The sequence below is a fragment of the Ictidomys tridecemlineatus genome, chromosome 6 (genome assembly GCF_052094955.1).
Source record: "Ictidomys tridecemlineatus isolate mIctTri1 chromosome 6, mIctTri1.hap1, whole genome shotgun sequence".
Classification (NCBI taxonomy): Eukaryota; Metazoa; Chordata; class Mammalia; order Rodentia; family Sciuridae; genus Ictidomys; species Ictidomys tridecemlineatus.
This window is the reverse complement of record NC_135482.1, coordinates 177155555-177182424: the sequence shown is the minus strand read 5'-3', so window position 1 is coordinate 177182424 and position 26870 is coordinate 177155555. Positions and strand designations below refer to the sequence as shown.

Here is a 26870-nt window from a genome sequence, read left to right as displayed (position 1 = left end):
ACACTGAAGCCCGGCAGAGGAAGAGGACAGTTAAGAAAACCAGCTATTAAAATTCTGTGTAATAAGTACTCTAAAGAAAGTGATACACAGGGTCTTGTATGAATGTGGGAAAGATGAGGAGAACTGGCATTTAATTCCATTTGGCTTTGTGGCTGGAAATACTTTTAAAAGAGGAAGAAACAAAGACTGCTGAGTTGTGACAGGAAGCATTAACCAGAGAGGAAAAATGGACAAGGGCGTCTGGGGCAAGACAACAGCATCAGCTAGTAGCATCAGTTACTTTTTCAGAAGTCACAGGGGTTAGAAGGTTCACAAAACACTCAGGAAACCTGAAGCAGGTAAAACATCTCAGACAAAGAACATACATTGGGAAAGGGGAACTCGAAAACTTAGTATCCCTGCCCAAGGACAGGAAGAGTAAGATAACCTATTGATTCTACTAGTGTTTGTACTTCAATAATTAAATTTTCCTCCAATCACATACAGATATTTACTATTTTATTTATTTAGAGTGCTTATTTTAAAACATTACATTTTAACAGATGTAACAAGAATGGTCATGAGTTTTAAGGGGATTGGGAAAAATTCTGGTAGAACAGTTTGACCTGATCTTAGATAAATCATGATTTTTAAAGCTATCCTAGTAAAATAACCTGTGGTCTAAATACCAACATTGAGAGAGCCAAGCCTTCTTTTATTTGGTAACCTATATGGGATTTGTTCTTTGCCCTTTTGAACATTATGACTTTTAAAATGTTAGTGTAAGCCAGGTGTAGTGGTGTACACCTGTAATCCCATTGACTTAGGAGGCTGAGGCAGGAAGATGTCAAGTTTGAGGACAGACTGAAACTCAGAGATAAAGTACCCCTGTTCAATCCCCAGTACCCAAAAGTGCAAGATATGAATGAGATTAAGGAGAGAAACATCATGTATCTCAGGAGATGGACTGCTTCAAACTAAGTATTCTAATACAGAATTTCTACAGACTCTTGTTTCCCTCTCAATTAGCAAGAAAGTTCACATATCCTTCGCTTTGTTTTGAGTGTTTAATTTTTCTTTTCCTCAAGAAAATGCACTGCAGTTCTAGCCTCCCACATAATGACTAAGAAAGCATTTATCTTAAGACTATTTTAGCTATTTCTAAATCTCTAACTTTAGTTCTTTATTTTTATTTTATCACAAAATCTTTTCATGAGGAAAATTAACATGTTCTTATTTAAAATACCAAATAATTGCATTATCTCCACCCCCAAAATACCTCTATGCTACCATGAAACAAGATTAAATAGAAACTGAACTGTGAGGCCCTACGGCCAAGAAGTAAGAGCACAGACCCAGAACTGGTCTGAGGGGCAAAGTCCTTGCTTGGTCACTTACTACCCTTGTGATCTTATGTTTGATCTGTTTCCTTCTCCAGTGAAAAGTGGGGTTAATAACAGTGCCTATCTCAATATAAAGTAAAAGTGTCGATTAAAACAATGCCCAACACATAACAGATGCAATATAAATGTTAACTATTATTAAAGAAATAATAGTTCTGACAGATTTTATGATGTGCCCAAACAACTCAAAATTAGTGAGAGAGAAGAAAAAACCCTTTCTTTCTTGCTTCTAGATATTATTACAGCAAAGAGGAAAGGTATCTCGTGAGTAAATTTTGTATAGGGGAAGACATCCTGGTCCCACGAAGACCATTTTCTCTCTTTTTGTGGTTTTCTTTCTTTGGGTAGATAATTTTCTTTCTGCTTTGTGTGAAGTCCACTGCACTGCCTCACACTACTCCTTTGGTAGGGTCTCTAAATTGTGAGCTTGCCCTGGTTTGCATGTGTCCCCCAAAGGCTCAGGTACTAGACCTTGGTCCTTAGTGTGGAGGTGTTGAGGTGGTGGTCTTTGGGAGGTAGGGCCCAGTGTTAGGGGACTAGGTCACTGGGGTACAATACTCAGAAGGCGTTAAAGTAGTTCTCCAAGGGCCCTTGCTAATTCCCACAAGAATTGCCTTAAAAAGAGTAAGCCTGGCCCTGACTCTCTGTGGATTCCCATTTCACCATGTCACCCTGCAGCAAGCAGTTATTTTTCCTTTCTCTTCTATACTGTGATGCAGCTTGAGGGGGCTGACCCCTAGGCCAAACAGATGGACTTTTAGTCTTTAAAACTGTGAGCTAAATAAATCTCTTTTTAAAATAAAGTATTCAGCCTCATGTATTTTGTTATAATAACAGAAAGCAGATAAAGAACTTTAAGAGTTGGGCCTTCCATAGAAGAAAAAGAAGCTCAATAATGTTGAATGACCAATTGCACAACTATATTCTAATTCTTGGTAAGTTTAAGTGACCAAAATTATATATCAATATCTATCTTATCTGCCCAAGTTTATGTATAATTTTTATTTTAATTATTACATATAGAATCTATGAGCATAGTTTAAGATATTAAAATACAAGTCATTCAGTCTTGAACATTTCTCAAAATATAGAGACAAAATGTGGCGTAATGTGTCTTTACAATCTACATTATCTGTTTAGCAATACTCTAAGAGTAGCAAAGAAAAAACCTATTAAACTGGCTTCAATTATTACAACACATTTTAAATAATATATTGAAAAGTAGCCAGTGTAATGGAAAGGAAATTATAAGTCACTGCTTACTACTTAACCCCAGGTTTGATTAACATGTTCACTCTTCCTGGTTTAGGGGACAAGAATATCCTGGTACGTCAAAGATTTCAGAAAGGACTACAGTTCACTCTTAATATACAAACTAATATACAAACTAAATAGCATTCAGTTAATTTCTCTTGATATTGCTTTTGACTCAGATTTAAAGAGTCCTCACTGGCCCTAGCCTAGGAGATCTCCAGCTCAGAAAAAAAGATGATGAGCTAAGAGCTACCACAAAAGTATGGTTAGACATCTGTAATTGCTGTGACTTATCAGTGCCTTATGTGGAAGAACACCCTCTCAATCCCTCTGGCAAACTCCTCCCCCTCAGCGCACCTCCCTCCCTTAGGCTCCTGCAGCTCTTTACACACACACACACACACACACACACACACCTTTATTTCAGCACCTTCCATGCTGTACATTTGCTTATATGTTTCCTCTTTTCTTTGAGAGCACAGATAGTGTCCTATTTCTTACACTTACTATGCACTACAAAATTTTTTCCTAAGCTTATATTTGAGCCAGAAATACAAAACTATATAAAATAAATACAAGAAAACTTTGAGCATTTATTTGTAGCTCTTCAAAGTAATCAATATATTGTACACTGTCATCTAATTTACATAGAATAAAGCATTACTCCCTTTAATCTTCAGAAGCCTGAAGAAAAAAAAGTGTCATTGCTTTTGTATCACCTCAAGAAAATTTTAGTGTGTCACATACTAGCTTTGACAGCTGCCCCTTTAACAAATAAATAAATGAAGCAGTCAAACCTTCTGGCCAGGATCTCTATCTACTCTGGACAAATTTGGCAGTTTCTTATTAAACTAACATACAACTACCATATGACCCATCAGCTGTATTCCTGAGTTTTTAACCCAGAGAGATTAAAACTCATGCTCACACAAAAACCTGCACACAGATATGTAAAACAACCAGAATCTAGCCAGAATCTAGGAACAACCAGATCATCATTAGGTGGAAGGCTGCTAAACTGTGAAATATATCCATCCCATGAAATATACTACTCAGCAATAAAAAGGAATGAACTACACTGATGTACAGATTTCCAAGTGTTACATGATTTATAAAAGATGCAGGGTGGAGGATAAAAGGAGCTAACAGTATTCACTGGTTTAGTTTTATTGCTGTATTAAGTTTATCTGCTGGATACACAAATAATTTAACTGCTTCCTTTATATTATAGTAACCTGAGAAGTCTCCAAAGAATTAAGTGACTGCAAAAAGCCAACATAAAAGGTTGCATACTACATTACCCTATTTCTATAAGATTCTTGGAATAAATTATAGGAGCAGAAAATAGATTAGTGGATACCAAGAGTTAAGAGTGGAGAGAAGGGTAACAGGAAAGGTCCTTGTGGTAATGCAAATGTCCTATAATTTGACTGTATTAATATCAATATACTGGTTGTGCTATTGTACTATAGTTTTGTTTGTCTGTTTTATTTTTTGCAAGTTACTATTACCATTGGTGGTGAAAGGCATAAAAGGAACATGTAATAAGTCTGGGTTATTTCTTCTTACAACTGCATGTGAATCTTTTGTTTTAAATAAAGAGTTTAGTTTATAAAACATTACTGAAGACCCTAAAGAGCTTTTGTTTAAATCTAAGCATATTTATTGCACTAAGTAAAGTGTTCAAATATTCATTTGTAAAGAAACGACAAACCCATCAGATTAGCATGTTTATAAAAAATAACTTTTCTTCCCAAAATAAAAAATATAATAAGAAGAAAGGAACTTTTTTTTTAACATAGAGTCTCAAATTGTTTCTTTTTCAACCACTGTAATCAACTCATATTGAAAGAAAGACCAGACGATAGTGAAGAAAAAACAAAACTAAAAAGAGTAAAATGCAGAGATGAGCCCTACTTGCTATATAATGTAATGTAAAAGGATAAAAATAAAATCCCATACTGAGTTACCTACCTAATCCCTACCTTCGGATGTTAGACTAAAGTTATACTTTCGAAATTATCCTAAAACGTGTTTCCTTAGAGAACTTTAAAATTAGAACTTACATAAAAATTATTTCAGAAAACAAATATGCCAAGTGGCTTGCAAAGCTTTTCTACTTAGTTAAGTATCCAGACAAATTTCTACTAGTCAGAAGAGACCTCTGTGGAAAGAACCTTATTCTAGGGAAGCCAGACTCCTACAGCATCTACAGCACATGGCTCATTTCAAGAGCATTCTTCACCAGCCAGCTGAGCAATTCCTGATGTCTTGGAAGAATGCCACAGATTCCCAAGTGTTACATACTTAAAAGATTCAGGGTGGAGGGTAAAAGTAGCTAACAATATTCACTGGTTTAGTTTTATTGTTGTGTTAAGTTTATGTGCTGGATACACAAATAATTTAACTGCTTCCTTACTTACATTTGAAGACAAGGGTTCAAATTTTAATCAATACCTTCTCTTTTCTTCTATAGATGAATGCTTTCAAATGTTTAACTCTTTCCACATTAAGTCCTAAAAACACATTTATTTTCAAGTGATGGATAAATTCTTATTTAAAAACGTGCTTTGAGCACACACACATTCCTTTCGTTTTGACCTAAAACAAAACAAACATTTTCTTTTACTGCTATCCAGTATCAAATGATAAATCCACAGCCTGTATGGGAAGTTTGTGTTGTTGTTTTTTATTTTGTTTTGTTTTTGTCATTATAATAATAGACATTTTAAATATCCTGAACTGAAAATTCTTATTTTCACAGTATACATGTACAAGGGAGTAGTTCAAGATAAATAATGGAATCCTTCTGGCAGTGCAATATAAGATATGACAATGTTGTAAGACAAAGTAATTTTCTCTACTGGTTCCTAGAAAAGGGGCTATTTTAGGAGATGTTGCTGCACCCATCCGAAGGACCATGAGGGCTGGTTAGTTGGCTGGTTTCTTCAAAGGCAAGAACAGGTAATTGTTTTTGGCACAAATAGATGGTTTCTAATGGCAGATTTCATTTCAGAGTCAATCTTTTTTTTTTCATTAAAAAAAAATCTAAAGCATTAGAAGAATAAGTTTTTCAATTTATTTCCCCCCATAAAGGCAAAGGAATCAGCAGGACATTACTATTCTGTGATCAAACAAACGAAGTGGAACTAAACAAGTCAGGATAGGTTTTATGGTGGTAGTATCACTAAATAATTAAGGTTCCCAGACTTCATTATCTTAACTATGGGGAAATGTAAGAAATTTAAATACTGCAGTTTCCAAAGTGAATCAGAGACACCAATAATTTAAAAAAAAGACCTTATTTAAGATGTTCCATTTCTTCATTATAACTTTAAAAATATTTTATATATTATTTATATACATTATATATAAACTTTGTATATATTTATAAAATTTATACATAATATGGATTATGGTACAAATAGATGGTTTGATTTATATAAGATTTCTATATTACATATATATTTATATTGTAAAAATTTGTTTTATACTATATTTACACTTACACATTATATAAATTTATATTTAGATTTATTTAAATATAACTTAATATTATATAAATTACATTTATATATTATATATAAAATTATATATTTAAACAATTATCAGCTCAAAAATTACTTTGGACCAGATCTCAAAAGACTATCACTGAGTGGGCTAAATGTTGGTCCTTTCTCAAGCTTAGGCCAAATAAACAATCACCTGAGGTGCATGGACCAAAGCTTTTTCAGCCTTGGTATTTATCCACAATGATTCCAACCTGCTACCAGAAAGCTTTTTAATTCATTAAAATGAGTTGTGAGTATAGTTCTAATGCTGAGGAAAAAAAATCATTACTCTATTGTAATTCATCATCAGATTCAGATATAACATAAATATTACTTATAACTGCCTAAAGTTACATAATTGAAAATAAAATAAAATATTTTACTGTCAGGCCAGAAATATAAAGAGAATATTTTATGTAAAGTCTTTAGGATGATCAATAATGATCCATTTATGGGTTAATCCACCGATGAGGTCAAAGCCTTCATGATCTAATGAACAGTAAGGAGGCTCTTGTGGACAAAATGAGCAAAATAGAAAGAACAGATAAATGGGGCTAACTCTTACAGAGCCTTAAAAACTTTTTGCTTTTGCTCCAAGTAAGAATTTTAATAGACCACTGACCAATCTGTTGAGAAAAATTTAAAGGGGTCAAAGGCAGAAGCAATTAGAAGCCCAGTGAAATATTCCAAGCAAGAGATGAGTTAGATTGAATCATAATGGGCATAGTTGAAATAGTGAGAAAAAAAATGCAATTTTAGATGTGTTTTGAAGACAAAAGTGATGATGTGCTGAAAAACAGTACATGAATTGCTGATGAGCAAAATGATCATGGACTGATTTAGGGTTGGGGGGAGGGACTCAAGGACAATTCCAAGATTATTGGTCTAAGTAACTGGAAAGATAGAACTAGCATAATAGAGATGCAGAAATCTATAAGACAGCAGGTTTGATGGTTAAACTTACCGGGACGCGTGAAATCCAAAATGCCTAGGAGACCTCTAAGAGACACTATTTGAATAGGCAATTATATCCTCAAGTCCCATTCAAAGAGGAACAGGATGATGCTATGAATTAAGGAGACATCAGATAATAGATAATATGGTACATTATGAGACTGGAAAAGATCTCCAAGGGAGAATGAATGAGTAAAAGAAAAAAGGTCTGCAGTTTCAGCATTGGGACATTTCCATATTATGAGATCTGTAAGGTGAGGAGGAACCAACTAGAGGAATACTAGCCATTGTGCTTGGAGGAAAACAAGGAGAGTGATGTGCAAAACAAATAAAAGTGTTTAGAGGAGGAGGAAATAATCAACAGTGTCAAATCCTGCAGGCAAGTTAAATAAGATTAAGACTGAGAATTAAGCATTGGATTTAGCAATGTGGAATTCATTGGTGACCTTGATACAGGGTTTTGCTGGAGTGGTAAGAGCAAAAGCATCCTAGAATAAAGAATCTCAAGGGAGCAATTAGAGCATATACAATTCTTTTGAGAAATTATACTACATGGAAAAGGGGGAAATTTGTAGTCTAGGAGAAATTGAGACTATCAGAGGAAATACCCCACCCCAATTAACAAAACACTTTTCACCCCTACAGACAAGTTTATTAGTTGTATCAATATACATCCTTAATGTTGCATCAGAACTCTCCCTCTCCTTTCTTGGGTTAATTTTTCCTCTACCAGGGCTCAATAGTCCTTTGTCATTTGCCTCATCTATTTTAAACCTTTTTTTCATGTCACTTAATGAAGTTCATGTCAACAACTTTTAAAAATAAAAACAAATCACTCTTCTACAATTATTATCCTTTTTCCCAGCATTGTTTTTGATATAAAAGCTTGCAGTCTCCAACTCTACTCAAAAGGCTTCCATCTCCATCAGCCACTAAAGTTGGCTTTATTGTGGTCATGAATGTCCAACTGCTAAATCCAATGGCCAGTCCTCAAACCCCAATTCTACTTCACTTTTTTTTAATAGCATTGATTCTTTGCTGACTTACTGCCTTCCAAAATGGTAAACACAATTTTGATTCCTACTAACAATGTATAAGTGTGCTAACTTCTAAATTGTTATAATTTTGATTAATTTTTTTTCTTTTAGTATTTATAAATTTTATACTTAAAAAGTAATACTTCAGCTTTCTTTTAATTTGCATCTTTTTGATGCTAGTTAAATTAAATATATGATTACTATCTTCATTTCTCTTGTGAAATGCCTCTTTATATACTTGGCTCTATTTTCCTCTACTGAATTGCAGTGTTTAGCTCATCAATTGATATGAATTCAGTGTTTTATATAACCCTATATCACACTATTATAATTACTTTTCTCAAGTCTCTTGTTTCTCATTTAGTTATCTGCTGTCATAAAGTTGTTGTCAATTTTCATGAAGTTGAATCCATTCATTTTCCCCTTTTTGAGTTTTTCCTCTATTTAAAAGTTTTATAAAAGGTATCTGTCTAGGGTGTTGCACGATAGTTTAAGAGACCTAACAGACTGATCAAAACAAGCAAAAGAGAAACTGGTTCCATCCCCAGAATAAAGGGGAAAAAAAAGAAAAACAACCTTTTGCTTATAGAACAATCTTAAAGCAAAGGTCAGAAATCCACTACATAAAAGTAAATAAACAACAAGTTGTTTTACCTGTGCTTTTGACTAACCAGCTATAAATTGAGGTACCCACCACTCACTCCTCAGGTTTGATTAATTTGTTTGAATGGCCCAAAGAACTCAGGGAAACACATTTACAGGTTTACTATAAAGGACACTTCAAAGGATACCAATGAACATTAGATGGAAGAGATGCACTGAGCAAGATATGGGCAAAGAGGCAGGCACAAAGCTTCTAAGCGTGCAGAAACCTCCACATATTCAGCTATCTGGAAGATCTCCGCATCTGTTCTTTCGTGGTTTCATGGAGGCCTCATTGCAGAGGTATGTATGAGTGATTAAATCACTGTTCACTGGTGATTAGTTGAACCTTTGGCCCCTATCCCCTTCCTGGAGGTCAGGAGGTAGGGTTCAAAGATCTAACCTTCTAATCCTGCCTTGGGTCTTTCTGTTGACTACTCCCCATGCTGAAACAGCCCTGGGAAATGACGGTCAGACAACTTCTTAGCACATCAAGACACTTACCACTTTGAAGATTCTAAGGAGTTTAGGAGTTATGCCAGCAAATGGGGACAAAGACCACAAAACATGTATTTCTCAACACTGTAACCTCTAAAACAAGGCTTCATCACAGCCTCTCTACTTGTTTCAGTTCCAGTCATTAACTTCTCTGTTGTTAGATCACTGCCAGAGGAAAAAGTCTTAAAGTCCTGTGGCTATAGCAATCAACCTGTCTGGAGTGAGTTTGTTAAAAAGTTGAGTTCATATCCCTCTTGCACTTTCTTGCTTGCTTTTACCCGTGCCTTCCACCACACTATGTGCATTAACAAATACTGGCCCCTTGATCTTGGACTTCCTAACCTCCAGAACTGTGAGAAATACAATTCAAATTTTTAAAAAGTAGGAAGTGTGCTGGGATGTAGCTCAGTGGCACAGTGCTTGCTTAGCATACATAAGACCCCCTGGGTTCCATCCCTAGCACCATAATAAATAACTTTTTTTAAAATAAATTTTTTAAAAAGGCAATCTGTCATTTCTTTTGGACATTTTTATATAACCAGTGACCACCTTCACTAAAATCAACTTCCTAGTTTCATGATAAAATAAGAGACTCATTCAGGTCAATCCTTTGAAAAAGATGGCAGCACATAATCATTGCTCTGACACAAGAAACAGGCAGACATTTAATACAAGGATGTCTAGGTGGTGGTATAAAAGGAACAAAATACTACACAAAATGGCCAAAAATAATTTTTATTGTGATAATTTCAGAAAGTTTCATGCACAGAGAAGTGCATTGGCTCAGAAAACCACAGGAAAAGTCTAAATGGAGCTGGGACAACAGTTTCAAAATCAGAAAATACTTTAATAGAGAATAGTGCACCATATGTGGGTGTATGCATGTGAGGGGTGAAGCCACAGAGAAGGGCTGGAGGGTTGACCACAGTAGGGAGAGGAGACTAGAGGGACTGGTAAGCCACTGAAGACTTCTGAGTCAAGAAACAATGTGATAAAATTACTGGTCAAGCAAGTCACTGGGTTTCCTATAGGTAAGAGGTTATGAATAATGAAGGAAGGCAAAACAGGAAGTTACTAAAATGGTCAAGACAAATGGGAAAGAGAATTCGAACTCTCATGCTGGGAAAGGGTCAAAAAGGAATAGATCTGAGCTGTACTTTGGGATATAAAAAAAGGTGGGGGTGAGAGAACAGTTATATCAGAGAAAAAAGAAATACAAAGAAAACTTCCCTTGTATTTTTCATCAAAATATATCTACATTCCCTATGATTCAAGAAGTTCCTCAGTCATGACTGTAAAAATTTCCTAGTATCTCCAAAAGGTCAAGAGTCCATTTAGTATTTCACTCTTAATTGTAGCCTGTTGAGAAATAAGATATCCTTCAACATTTGTACCAAATGTTCATCATCAGGAAGTTGCAACCAGCCTTAGGCCCTAACCTTGGCTTTGAAAAACTAGGGCACTGGGTTAGACGATCTGTAAGGCTTCCTCAATCTGAAACATTTTGTCACATTACTTGGTGGGGGAGGGTAAGTAGGGGATGCTCACAGTTGGCTTAAGTATCAATATTGAATTACCTAAAGAAAACCACAGTGTACCCAGGAAAAGGTTGAGTGGTAATTAGAAAAAGTGAAAAGATAAGAACATGGAATAAGAACAGAATATGAGATTTTTTATTATTAAATAAAAGGGGATAGGACTGATGTCATAAAGTTATAAACAGTCCACATTAAATAGGATTAACTCATAAGGTCAATGTTGACATTTAAAAGGAATGAATTTGGGAAGATACTTATAATAGTACTCACTAAACACTTGTAATATATCAGGCATCATATTAACTGAGATGGAAAATTAATATTTTGGATCCTCATAGTAACCCCGAGTTTAATATTATTCTCACCTTATTCCTCATTTTTCAGATGAGGAAATTCAGAGTAAGAATCATCAAGTAACTTGCCCAAGAACCTAAATCCAGTTACTAATGGAAACATGATTCAATTCAGGAAGTCTGATTCCAGAGCTATAATTTTTTAAGTACAGAGTATGATAAATACGTAGAGGTTGCACAAGACAAAATATATGCACATACATACACATGTTTACATAAATAAATGGATGATAAGATTCACAGGAAAATTACTTCTCTGCTGTTGTCAGCATTAGGGAGACCATGTTCCAGAAGAAAACACACACTGCCATGTACATAAGGGCCAAAATACTAAATGGACCTAATTTCTTAGTTTTACAGGAATTTCCTACAATTTTGTATCTTTAGCCAGTCTCAGCAACTTGGTAAATCCCGAGCTAACTTGGCGAGACCCTGTCTAAAAATAAAAAATAAAAATGTCTTGGAATATGACTCAGGTTAAATGCCGCTGGGCTCAATTTCTGATACCAAAAAAAAAGACATTCCTTTTTATATTCACCAAATCCAAATAACTAGGTGCTTCTGTGTTCAATTTGAATGAACATAAAACTGAGTAGCAACTCAAATTCTGAGCTGTCCATTAATATCTCCAAAAAGCTTCTTGAAAAACATTGATTTGCGATGGGGTACAAAATTTTTATAAGACTTTGAATGTAACTTTCATGTACAAAAGCATCTTTAAAGACACATTTTAAAGTTTTCCTTTTCTTAGGCTTTGAAGGTACAGGTATCAAAAGAAGCCTATATGTTTCTTCATTGGAATGACACTATCCTCAAAGGTTACCTCACCACCACTAAATTAATCTCTCAAAATCTGGAATCTCCCCAGTGACTAAAAAGGCTAAGGCAGGAGGCTCTCAAGTTTGAAGCCAGCCTCTGCAACTATTTTGAAACACTGTCTCAAAATAAAAAAGGTCAGGGGATGTAGCTTAGTGGTAAAGTGCCCCTGGATGAAACGGTATGGAATTCCATCATTTTTTCTCTTGTTAATGGCTGAGTTAAATATAAATAATTTTGGATATAACTGCCTCTACCCCTATCTACTAGCATCCTCAATGCAATCTAAACTTGCTATTTTTAATAAGTCACTTATGTTACCCCCCAAAATGTAATTATGTTCTAACCACATAAAGGTCAATTAGTAATCTACATTTATAAAGCATTCATTAGGAAAGAATGAAGAGACAGTACAAACTGAAACAAATGACAACAACGGTATCTAGTAGAAATAAAACAGCACTCATCTTTAACAACTCTTTTGCTTTTCAGCAAACTACTCTAATAGAAAAGAAGAATTTCAAAGGCGAATATTTAACAACTTCCCCTTAAATTAAATTTGTACACTTTGGATTTCAAACCTGAGAAACATCTATTCAAATATTTACATTTGCAGATTTTGGTTAATAATGGCAACAAATACCATCCAAAGAGTACTACAGCAACCCTGACAGTTCTTTGGTTGCTGTTTCCATGGAAACAATCTAGTTGAAGAAAACCTAAGAGTAAAACATGATGTATTTTTAAAAAACACTTTATCCTGTTTTCCCCTATCATTCAACTAGCATAGCACATGTACACTAACAGGTATGTAAATTAAGTACTAGAAAATTCACAAGTCATTCAACAAATATTTGTTAATTATATGCTGCATACCAGGCACCCTGGTAGGAGATAGGGTTACTTTGGAGAGCTACATAGTCCCTGCCTTCACAGAGATTAGTCTAGTATAAAGACATTAATTAGCCAGTGACACAAACAGGAAGACAAAGTGAGGTGTGTCCGCCAATAACTAATAAATAAATAAATATTAAAATAAAATAAAATAAAATTTCCAGCAGCCACATTAAGAAAATAGAAAATGACACTAATTTTAACAATATATTTTATTTAAATCACACTTTATTATATCCAAATTATCATGTAAGCAACATGTACAAAAATTATTGATCTATGTTACATTCTTTTTTCAGACCAGGTCTTTAAAATCCAGTATGTATTTTATAGTTATTTCACATCTCAACTGGGAATACTCACATTTCAAATGTCTGATAACCATGTAAGTCTATGCCTACTGTATTAAACAACATAGAGAGATATTCTAATGAGGATGAGAAGCCATGTACTGCATGAGTAAATAATTCCATTCTTTAGAAAAATTTAATATCTAACTAAACATTACATATGCAAAGTATATGTGATGCAAAAACATTAGCTCATGTAACGATGGAATTAGTAAGGAAAGAAAACCATAAGCAGCACTACTAATAGACATCACACTGGGTGAGCAACTATGTACAGAATTCTTTCAGCCTCAATGTAAAACCTAACTGAAACCAGCTTAAGGTTTCAGTCCTGCCTCAGGACTCTCTCCCAACTTTGCTTCCTTTGGATACAGTACATTCTCAGGCTGTGTATAGTGGCTATCCCCTGCAGTTTCAGGGGTACAAAGTCATAGTCCTTATTCAGGTTTCACAATGTTGCCAATAAAAACTGCAGAATCACATTTTCCTACCTCTGATGGCTTGGCATGGGTCACGTACCCATATTGAATCAATTACTGTAGTTAGGGACACATGGTGCTTTAATGGGCCAGACCTGAGTCATTTCTGAAATAAGACCTGGGTCAGCTTCCCCAAGAAGCACAAAGCAGAAAAAGGGTATACTCAAAAAAGGGGAAATAAGGAGCTATGGCTGGAAGTAAGGTAACAAACACTGGGTACCAAAAAACAAACATCTACTACTTTAACATCTTCTCATTCCAAAACACCACTTTAAACGTTGAGTATCACATTGGTTACTTCTGCAGCAGCCTATTGATCCAAAGTCCTCAGAGATTTCCCAGGTATATTACAGTTTATAAGTGACCATTCAGAGTCAAGTCATACATTTGGCTGATTTTCACTTAGGCTTTCAGTATTACCTCACTGCTTTACTTCCTACTCAACCTGGAAGAGTACTGAAGTTCATTTCCAACAATTTACCTACTCCCTCCTAACTCCATTCATTCACTATTACTACATATTATATATCATACTAATTACTTTATGAGCATTTTATCATTTCAGTAAACCCTATGAAATAATTACCATCATCCATGTAAGAGATGGGGAAGACGAGACTCAAGTTAAACAAGTAGACTGTGATTGAGAAGAGATTCAAACCCTGGCCCACCTAACTTCACAGTCTACATTCAATGATACTTAAAATTCAGAAATTTTTACTGGGTTCTCTCTTTTCCCCATCATTAAGGAAAAACACCTATGTGACAGGAATTACTATCCAAATACAAAACAAAATGTTTATACCAGAAGGTTCCTTCATGCCCCTTCTCAGTCAGTCCCCAACCATCATCTCTAGAAGCAATGATCCCTCTGATATTTTTTCATCATAGATGAGTTTTGCATATTCTAAAGTATTATCTAAATGGGTATGTTAACAGAGTATGTTCTCTTTTAGGTAAGTGTGTTTTTGAACTTCACCTACATTGTGGTACATATTACTTTTTTTTACTAAGTGTGTTTTTGAACTTCACCTACATTGTGGTATATATTACTAGTCTGTTTCTTTCAACTTCTCAGTAGTATCCCATTGAATCATGCTTCTTATTGATGGACAATTGGATTGTTTCCAGTTTTTGGTGATTATGAACAAGAGTTTTTATGAATATATGTTTTCATTTCTCTCCAGTAAGTATCTAAAAGGGGAAGGTTTGAGTCACAGGGAGCTATATGCTTTGTTTTATAAGCAATTGCCAGATCTTTTCCAAAGTGGTTGCACCATTTTACATTCTCAGCAAAAATGTATGAGTTCTCGTTGCTCCATTTTCTTTGTCAACATTTGATGTTGTTAGTTTTTTAAATTTTAGCCAGTTCACTGTAGTATATGATAATTAAAAACTGATCACTTTCAAGTTGAATCCATTTGTAAGATCATATAGCACAAGAATAACTTGAGAGGCCAAGTATGGTGGCACACACCTGTAATCCCAGCAGAGTGAAGCAGAGCTAGGAGTAGAGCCTGGGCAACTTAGCAAGATGTTATCTCAACATAAAAAATAAAAAGGGCACCTCTGAGTTCAATCTCCAGTACTGACAAGAATAAATAAGTAAATAAATAATTGAAGTTACATAAAATATAAGGAAATATTAAGAGAAATTATAATGTTATGAATTTTTATATAACTTTATATTTTCTGGAAGTCACATTATTGAAACCATAATTATGCTGTCAAATATTAGCACTGTTACTTGGGAAACTAGTGTCAAAATAATAACTTAATAATAACTTATCTTTCTGTTCATCTCTTACTACTTAATAACATCAAAAATTTATGGCTCACTTAATTCATAATTTAGATCAATGACATGAACTAAAAGACATCTGTTAAAAAGAACACCATTAGTCTCCCTTTAAAATTCAATTCCTATTTTTTACATTGAAAGAATTCTGTCACCTTTCCCAACATAATTTGTATTAGAATTGAATATAATGTCTTTTAATTAAGGTCTAGGCAATCAGAATAGTCCCAATGTTAAAATAAAAACAAAAACCTCAGTACAATTTCATATTCTGGAAAAAGTTAGAAAAACAGCTCAACTGTTCTAGAAATAAGAGTAAGTCACTGGTGAATATTTTAGGACCATTTTCAATAGAGTATGCTTATGTAATCAAAGTTATTATAGAAGTCAGCAGGTGACTATCCAAATTTGTAAACTGCCATCTGCTGATAACAAAGAAATAGTAACACACACCAGATTAGTCATACCTTACAATGATAAACTTTAATAAGTGACTAAAATTAATGTATCCTTCCACCCAAAAGTAAATATCTAACTGCAATTTAAACGCAGGTATAACATCTGTAGTGCCACTCCACAAAGCACCAACTTGTTTTTCTTACGTTTTTTCAAAATGCCTTCATTAATTTACAAAGTACATTTTTTAAATCCAACACACAATTATCATATATTTTCCATTCTATGCACAGTCTCAGACAAGGACAGCAGGCACAGCCAATAGTCACACACTGTACAAATGCTCCTCACTAATAAGCATGCTGCAGGGCAATCTTAAACTATACATGCTATGCAAATGAACTGTTTTCTTCATTTTGGTCTGTCATTTATTTCATGTTCTAGGTACCAGTTTGACCCATAGTGACTACAAAAGTTATGCATGTTAGTAATGCTGAAAACAAAGGATAATACCTAAGTAAAAGCTTGCTGTATAAACTGAGGCACATTCCAAGAAACAGGGAAAAGCATAAGAAACCAGGGTTAATGAAGGTTTAGTAGAAGTCCTCTGACACTATAAAGAGCATCTTAAATTACGCTGTAGATTAGGAAGATTGTCTAATTATGACTGGGAGCAAGAAAAAATTATGGACAGAGATGTGGTATACATTTGATAGACAGAATTACACATTTTTCCTTTCTATTGCTTGTGTATAATAGCATTTAAAAAAATCCATCCCATTTAGTTTGTACTGAAAAACAATCTATGAATATCTATTATAAGTATCTTATCATTTAATTATCTTTATGATATAAAAAGTGAAAACTATTTTATGCCACCAGTTAAAATATAAAAGACAGACAAAAAAAAAAGAAAGAATGAAAAACCTATGGCTCAAAGGGTCCATACAAAGAACACCTCAGCTAAAATGTTTTATCTTTTTTGTTGCTGTTGTTGTTGCAACCTTTTCTTATGCCTACATTTTCTAAAGAATTAATGGGGGGAAAACACAGCCTTTCCTGAATATATCATACAAAATAAATACACAGAACCATGCAGGTACACATCTCAGTAGATTATTAGTAAAAGGTTGATAAAACTAAAAATCAGAGTCCTTGCTGATAGCCCACTACAAAAGTCAAGGTACACATACTTTTTTAGGGGCCAGTCTCTGCAATAAAGAACCAATTACTTTCTAATCCTCTTATCCTCCCAAACATTCTATCACTTCCTCTCTAAGACCACTAACCAAAATTAAACATCTAAGCTAAAGCAGTACATAAAGAACATAACTGTTCCCTTCTTTAAGTTTCATGGGAGGCGGAAGGATGGCAGGAAGAGAGAGAGATGTAAGGAACTAGCTTTTCCCTTTCAGGCTTTACTATTAAAACCATGGTTTTTACAAAACCATTCACTGCACCATAATAAAACAATCCCAGAGTTTCTTTTAGAAAATCATCTCATTATGAGTCCAAGAACCCAACCACAGACTTTTATACTTGAAACTTCTCTCTTTATTGGCCAACTATGTGGTTTAAACTAAAATTATCTCTAAAGTCCTTTCAGCAAGAAAAAAGAAAACAATCATAATTCTATCAAAACATTAACTATTTACTATACTAGTATAACCCTAATATAGTAAAGAGTCAGATGGCTTTTAGATCAAATAGGTCTGGTTTCCAATCACAGGTAACCATTTTACCTTGTGCAAACTGTATATTACCTCTAAACTTTCTGAACTTCAGTTCTTAAATACCTAACACTGTCCTCATAGGATTACTATGATAATTAATTGCTGAATGAAATTGAAAGCTCTGAGGGACAGCTATAGAGTAGTCATATAAATGGTGTTACCATACCATAATGATTAATATTGGCAGTTACACAATTCTGTCCACTTACATATCATAACTCAAAGTCAAGCAATGTAACACTGAAGATGTCAAAGCCTTCTAGGATGATACTTCTAAGTTACTGAAAACAATTTACCCTTTTTCCCTCCAGAACTGACACCATATTCTAATTGAATTTAAGGAAAAGACCATTTTTCCCCCTTCACTTTTTGTAAGAAAAGGAATGCACTCAACAGTTCTAAACATAAAGGATACTCTTAGAGTGCCCACTACAAACATTAATACTTAAAAGGTAGAGCACTCACCTAGCATATGCAAGGCACTGGGTTCGATCCTCAGCACCACATAAAAACAAAGGTATTCTTTCAACTACAACTAAAAAAATATTTAAAAAACAAGAATTAAGCAGGAGGGTCATGATTTATAAAAGAAAAAAGTTCAAGTAATAATTTTGTCCATATCAATGCAGCAGAGAAATCCTCTGCATGGTAATATTTGTACATCTTTCAAGACATAAAAGCTTTTTTTTTTAAGTCATATAATTCAAGTGAGATCAGGAAATTCAAATTAGCCAAGTAAATTTCAAAAGCACCAGCAAATTAAAACAAATTTGGAGCGTATTTAAATCAAGTACAGAATAATATGTGCTTGAGAATATCTACAGAGATATACATGTGAGATTTTATGCACAAAATATGCCTCTAGAATACTCAAAAACTCCTAAAAATAGTCACTCTGCAGGAGCTGGGTGGCTGGAGTCAAGAAGTAGACAGACATGAGATTTGGTATTCATTAAATACCTATTAGTACAGATTGACATTTTTTTCCCCTTTTGTGATACTGAGATTGAACCTGGGGCACTCTACCAATAAGTTTCATCCCCAACCCTTTTCATTTTTCTATTGTGAGACCTGGTCTCCCTAAATTGCCCAAGCTGGCCTCAAACTTGTGATCCTCAGGCCCTAGCCTCCCAAGTCACTGGGATTTACAGGTATGCACCTCCATATCCGGCACAGATTCATTTTTATGTGGATGGGAATGTACTATGACAGAAGCAAGGGTACGCACACAAAAAGAAATAAAGAAAGAAGCAGAAAGCAATTGAACCTGGTTCTTACATACACAGTTAAAAACAAAAAGCAAAGCAAACAAGATGTCCCCAACAAATGTAAAAAAAATTTAATGGAGCGCTAAAAACATAGTAGTATGCCCAAGATAATGCTTCCTCTTCACTGCTTCATCTCCATATCAAAAATCAGTAAGTAAAACACAAGTCTAAATACTAAGCATATTTGTCTAGTTACTTCACACCCATAAAATGGGAGAAATGTAGTTACTGCTACATATAAGGATTTTTCTGCAAGGCACACAAAGTTTACACCAATTCTATTCAACAAGCACTGAAATGCTCAGTGTTATGACATATTTGTATTAGGTTTTCAACACATAGCTGTAATCACACCAGCACAGATACAAATTTGTGCTTTCTTTTTTAATATTTTATTTTTTAGTTATAGGTGGATGCAATATCTTTATTTTATCTTTTTTTATTGGTTGTTCAAAACATTGCAAAGCTCATGACATATCATCTTTCAAACATTTGATTCAAGTGAGTTATGAACTCCAATTTTTACCCCAAATACAAATTGCAGAATCACATCAGTTACACATTCACATTTTTATATAATGCATATTAGTGACTGTTGTATTCTGCTGCCTTTCCTATCCCCTACTATCCCCCCTCCCCTCCCCTCCCATCTTCCCTCTCTACCTCATCTGCTGTTGTTCAGTTCTCTCCCTTGTTTTTCCCCCCCTTTCCCCTTACAACCTCTTGTATGTGATTTTGTATAACATTGAGGGTTTCCTTCCGTTTCCATGCAATTTCCCTTCTCTCTCCCTTTCCCTCCCACCACTCGTCTGTTTAATGTTAATCTTTATGTGGTGCTAAGGATCCAACCCAGTGCCTCACGTGTGGTAGGCCAGCGCTCTACCTCTGAGCCACAATCCCAGCGCCCCCTGTGCTTTCTTGTATTTACTTTTGCACTGCCGCTTAAGGGAAATCTACTATCTCATTCTTTGTTTCTAAAAATGTACCACAACGTCAGTTGATGAGTCATGGGTCACACTCCAAATTCTTATGTACCAAAGAAAGCAAGGCACAAGTTTTACACATCAATTGTAAAGGCTGTCTAATAAAGATAAGTTATAAGAGTTTTTTATGAGGTGACATGAGTTTTTTAAGATGAGAAGCTTCAAAATAAAATTGAGAATTCCGTAAGAATTGACAAAACAATTTTCCCTCTTCTAATAACTAGTAGTGTTTTGTTTCTGTTAATTCAGAACATAGAATATAAAACCCCACTGAAATACTAACACATACAAACTCAGGTCTTTACAGACTAAACTCCCAGCATCATGAAAAGGCAAATTAACTGAGGAATGATTTCTCCAGATGCCTTGCTTCTCCTCTTAATTCCTTTCTACTATTGCTATTTAGCCATTTCACTGAGAGGGAAGAAGGGTGAAAAGGGAAAGAACTAGGTGGCTGGGGTCAAGAGGGAGATATGACATTGTTGGGGCTTGTGGTGTGATTCAATAGAACACTTGCCAGGCAGGTACAAGGTCCTGGGTTTGATTACCAACATTGCATTCTTTTTTAGCAGTATTGGCTAAAAGTTTTCCTGGTGAAGACAAACTAATAGCTGAAGGGAAATCTGGAAACCAGCTCTACTATCACTAGCATGACCATTTAGATCCAACATGTTCAGATCTAACCATGTCACCTTATTTTCCTAAGATTTATTATCCTTTTCATTAATGTGTTTACCTGCTTATGTTTATAATAAATAACACATGCTCCTGCTCCCCCAGCACATAAACTCTATAGCAGGGTTCCTACTTACATTACTCATTGCTGTATTTTCATTAAAGTCTGGCACATAATATGTATTCAATAAATATCCAGTCAAGGAAAAAAGCTTTCTTAGCTATCCTAGGATCTGCACAAACACAAAATCTGTTTTCAATTACAACTATTTTTTTTCCCCCTTTGGCGGTGCTGGGAATTGAACCACAACTACTCTTAACCTATAATAATAAATTTTACCCAATCTTGCTGTAAGTCTTTTTATACTTAAGTTTTATCATGCTGTATGAATAAACAATTTAAGAACTATTTTCTAGTCTATTTAATTGTTCCCCAGCACAATCTGATTATTTCAGGTGAACCCAAACCATAGAAAAAGAAAATTCAGACTTTATCATATTTAGGAGGCCAAAATTATAATGGAAACTTTTAAGAGGTAAATATTTCACAGGAAAAGTTAATACAATAAACACTAGTTAAAAGTTTGTGACTGGCACTCTGATTTTACCATATGTATCAGTACATTTTTATTAATATAAGAAAAATTCTAAAGAAGGCTAACTTTGTGAAGAAAAACGTTTACTTTACTTTGCTCCCAGTTCTGCAGATTCAAAATGTGGCACTGGCATTGGTTTGGCTCTGGTGAGGACCACATGTAGGATGGCAGGAGCACATGTGAAAGGGAGAGTCACATCTTGAAATAGGAAGCCAGAGAGGCCATTCAAGGGTCATGCTCAGGCTTTTACAACAACTGGCTGTTTAAAGGAGACTAATATTCCCTTCAAAGGCTTGCCCCCAGCTGACCAAGGACCTTCCATTTGGCCCCACCTTTTAAAGTTCCCACCACATTAGGGAACAAGTTCTAAACACCTGAACCCTTGGACGATATACTCAAAACTAGATTAAAACCAAAGAAGTAGGGATGGAGAGGGGAAGTTTTGGGGATTGATATTGGCCAAATTATACTGTTATATTGTGCATTGTGTGTATGTATAAATATGTAACAATAAATCCCATCAGTATGTACAACTCTAATGCACCAATAAAAAACATGGGGAAAAAAGATGGGTTCTGGGGGGTGGGGGGGAAGCCTACAGAACCATACTTCTATATTAAAAAGACAAATAATGGATGATTCTCTTTAAATGAGGTACCTAAAATACTCAAATTCATAAAAGCAGAAAGTAGAAGAGTGATTATTAGGGGCTGGGAGAGGAGAAAACAGAAAGTTATTTAATGGTAGTTTCAGATTTACAAGAGGAAAGTTTTGGAGATCTGTTTCATGATAACATGAATATACTTAGCAAATGGTTAGGATGGTAAATTGCATGTGTTTTTTAACCACAATAAAAGAAAAAAAAATGAAGCAATATGCTATTTTTCTGTTAAATTTTGATAATTTTTGCAGAATTCTCTTAATTTGAATCACTGAAAGTTTAGCATCTAAATGAGAAGTGTTGTTAAGTACAAAATATTTCACCAGATTTCAAGTACTCAATACAGAAAGAAGTCAAATCTCATTAATAGTTTTATTTTATATGTAAACACATTTTAAACATACTGCTTTGAATACATTTGAATACATCACATTTTTAAAAAATTTGCTATGCATTAAGAACAATAACTGAAGAGAAATATGAGGTCAATGAAATTGTGTTTGCTTCATTAGATTAATATTGGAGCACATTTATAGGTGGATGTGATAAAGTGAGCAGGGAGAGATTAAATATATAATAACAGAGTTAATCCATGAAGCCTCTCCTGAAAGAGACATGAAGGATGGAACTGAGAGCATTAGGAAGAGTTAGCCTTCCAGAGATCTGAGACTTCGGTCCAGTAGGTGAGATAAGAAGGAAAGGGACTGAATTGTTAGAGAAATCATAGACCATCTCAATTTTCTCCATGAAATGATCAGATTATTTGCAGACCATAAAAGAGGTGGGGGTTAGACAAAAACTTGTGGATAAAATAAAGGTTTGGAATATCTATGAGTGATGAAGAACAAAATCTTCATTAGAACCAAAAAAGCTGCATACATGATCAGGCCCTGCTTCTCTGGCCTCTGTGATTCTTCCAGCTCTCCTCTACCCCAACATGCCATCCACCTCCAACTGCATCTTCTAGAGAGGGTTCAACTGTGTAACACTATTCATCCACATATTCCCTCAAAGACAACTTCCTAAAGGAGGTTTCAGTGATATTCAGCTCACCAGAAATATCATTTCCCTTTATATCCCAACAACACACTATGCCAGCACTGTCCCAGAAACATGCAAACCACACATGTAATTTTACATGTTCTACTGACCATATTGTTTAAAAAAATAAGTGAGCAAATTCCTTTTAATACTTTAATCTGATATACCTAAAATATTATCACTAAGATGTGATCATTAAATTTATTAATGAGATATAATTTATGACTTTTTGTTTCTAAGTCTTCAAAATTTGATGTATATTTTACAATTACTGTATTTCTCATTGCAGACTGGCTACATTTCAAAAGCTCAACAGTCACATGTATCTAGTGACTATAATACTGGATACCATAACCCATGGTATTTCTTCAAAGCATTCTTCACAATTTATAACTGTGTGACCTCTATCTATTATTTAATGAAAGCGTGTCTCGGGTCACTGTGGAAGCATTTCATAGGTACCAAATTGAGTGAGGGGAATGGAGAGGAGTTAGAATGACAAATCCCTGCATGGAGTAAAACCAATGCTGGGGTGGAAGCAGGGTTAATCTGAAAATCAATGTGGGGGCAGAAGCAGGGTTAATCTGAACAACAGTGTTACCTGGCAGGTAAAGCACAAAGACAAATTCAAGAGATGCAAAAGTGCCAGTAAAAATATATTCCAGCTGCAAAACTGCAAGTCTAATGGATATTCATGCAACAGGGAAAGGGAGATGCAGTGGAATACAGAAATCTGCAAACTATCTCTGTGAGAAGGGCACTGTACTATAATAAGTGTGGGAATATGAGAGCTGAAAGGCTCCATAGAAGACTATGATCAGAGAACAGGATATAGAACTTTAAGAACATGTTTCTAATGTGAAAAACTTGAGGAAATAACAAACTACCAAATGAATGTTAAAACACAGTGGAAGTGAAGATCATAAGAGGTGAAGAGCCAAGTAATTGGAAGTCATGGATCTCAATAGAATTGCTTTGAATGTTAACTCCTCCACTGAATGAATGTCTTTTAAGAATTTAAATTTTTGCCCTTGAAAAAACTGTCATGTGTGTTCCACACAGCTCAATATGATCAGATGATATATGCTTAGGTATTGAATGAATATAGTTAAATTGAAAAAAATCAAAGCTCAAGCATTAAAATCATGTAGAAGAAAAGTATTCTCAAGATGAAAGGAGGATTTAAGTGAAAGGCTCCAATTTGTTTAGTAATTACATGGTTTAAGATTCTGATAAAGTATTAAATTTAACTGAAGATTGGCAGCCAAAATCCAGGCAAATATTTTCCAGATTTACTTTACTTTTATTTACAAAACAAATAGCCAGCAGAGCCTTTGAAACCTTGATTATAGCCAAGTACAACTTATTTTACCTAAGACATGGGTTTTTAATTTTTGGGCACTTTGTTATTTAGAAGAACTCTAAGATTACTCTTTCAATAAAGAAAAATAGAAATTTCATTTGTTTTACACATGAAGACAACTTGCTTTTTAAATAGATATACAATGATTGTTTTCTAGAATATTATTTGTCTATTACCTATTTTCTGCATTTGTCTCTATTTCTCGTTTCTCCTATCCAGCCTAATATTGGGGAAAAAACAAAATTTTCCCTCACATAATTTCTCCACTAAGAAATATTAACTGCCAGAAGTAAAAGTCCTAAATCTCCAGGCTGTGAGACTAAATTATGCTTAAGCCCTATCTGCCCACAACATTTCTATTCAACTATCCTTATCAAGACTTCTGAGACTCTGACCTGGAGTTCTGTAATAATCAAGAGGACAAATGTATGATACAGCTGTTGTCAGTTTACCTCTGAACAATGCCATATCCCTATATAAAGGTCTGTTTCTCCTTACCACACACCATAACTATGGTTGTAAAGTGTGAGGGGGAAATGGTGGTGGTAGTGGGGAATTATGCAAATAATTGCAGCATCTGGCATTAAAATAGTTGAATCTTAAAAGCCATGAATCATGTATAATTCTTGCATCTTAAGTGTCCTAGCTAGATCAATTCTCTCTTGTTTTCCCTCTGACCAGGGATTATTCCAAAAATTTGGAAAAGTCTGTGGGCCAAGACAGATCAAAGCCAATGGATCTAATTCATTTATGCATACATTAGTATTTATTTTTCTAAGTATTTGAGAATGCTGCAGTGAGCAAAACAGAATCTCTGCTCTGGGAAGAACATATTTTAAAAATAGAACCTAGGATACTTGCTTCTTTAAAATCATTACTTAACTAAGCTGATGGGGTAGCTCAGTAGTAGAATAATTAATTGCCTAGTACCCATGAGAACCTAGGTGCCATCCCCAGCACCTCAAAATACAAAACAAACAACTAGGGGATCATTTATTATTATAATATATAGCATGAGCATTTGCTTTTTTAAAAATCCCTCTTAATAACATCTCAGGTTAACAGCCTTTTTTTTTTTTTTAAACCAAAAACACTTAAATGACTGCAGATTTTTGTGTTATGAGGAAAAAAAACATGCGATAGTTAGGCTAAAGGGATTTGTTTTGTAAAACTTCCAGGCCCTCTTAACAGGGACAATTTAGGCCCATCCAAGATGTGTATGTTTTACTACTCAGCCAACATTGCTTTCTAAACAAAGTAAAATCTATGAAATGAGACCTATGATTCTTCTAGAAACTTCATGGGGTTTGGATACAGGAAGGTAGCTCTGGCCCCGAAAGCAAAGGGTGAAGTAAATGAATCTGCATAACAAACTGTTTGGGTTTTGGTGGGGGCAATCAGAAAGGAGAGAAGGATAAGAGAACACAGCAAAACAGATTATAAAAGCCTAGACTTCTCCTTTGATAGTAGCCAAAACACATTTTGAGGCTAGAGATGCCTGATGTTCAATGTCAACACTACTGCCATTGCTACACTATAAACTCCAACACCCCTTCTCCCAAAATCTCACCGTCTTCCCCCAAATCTTTCAAAAAGCTCCACCACTTCACATAGTCCCACAAAGGCTTTATGGAAATTCTTTTTCCTTTTCTATTCTTTCCTAGCTCCTCTCAGATACATGCATCCAACAACTGTATAACAGACATCTCAACCATCTGTTTAGCACCTCATTGGGTATGTTCCAAGCCAGAATTTATTTACCTTCCCTTCCTTACTTTGCCTTCAATTGTTTTTAACCGTCCTTCTCATAGCCTCCAACATTCCACCAGCTCACTAATGCCATCATCACTAAAGGAACAACTAATATTTATTGAGCAGTTGGAATGTACCAAGTATTGTGCCAAGGTTATTACGTGCATAATTTCACTTGATCCTCAAACCCTACTAAACAGGTACTATGATCATTTCCTAAATGTTAGGAAGTCAAAACTCAGCCCGGATAGTAATTCTAAGGGTAAATGATGAAATTAAAATTTGACCTCTGTTCTGACTCCACAGCCAGCTAAACCAGAATATGCCTGTGCCCTAAGGCAAAAAACCTAGGAATCATCTTTTTTCTCATTAATCCTATCTAGTCACTTAGAGTCTAGTCTCCTAAATGCAACATTATCTCTTTTTATCAATGCCTTCTCATGGAATGAGAACTAAGTCCTTACTACCTACCAAGTACTATTAAGTAATACATATTTTTCTCCAACTTTCACTCCCCAAACCCTAAGAGAAGAAGAACCTAAGGAACGAAGAAGTTAACTGGAGAGTAACAGAGCCTGATTCAAATCTGGATCATCTGAATTGAAAAATTTGAGCACTTAGCACCTACACTGTGACAATCTCCTTTGTCTTTACCTCCCATCTGGACCCCCATCATCCTTCAGACTGCTACAGATATCTTTTTGGAATGCAAATGTTGTCATGACATTCTCCTGCTTAAAACTGGCAGCTCTATATCACTGACCAGATAAAGTCCAAATTTCTTAATATGGTACACAAAACCTTTCAGTTTTCTGCTCAGGACAGCTTAATAAATAAATATTTGAGTGCCTAGTGC

General features: G+C 34.9%; 1 protein-coding gene across 3 annotated transcripts in view; it reads right to left on the bottom strand.

Annotated features, from left to right (window-relative positions):
- Window positions 1–26870, bottom strand: part of Lnx2 (ligand of numb-protein X 2) — a 66588-nt gene that overhangs the window by 37609 nt on the left and 2109 nt on the right. The window lies entirely within an intron of this gene.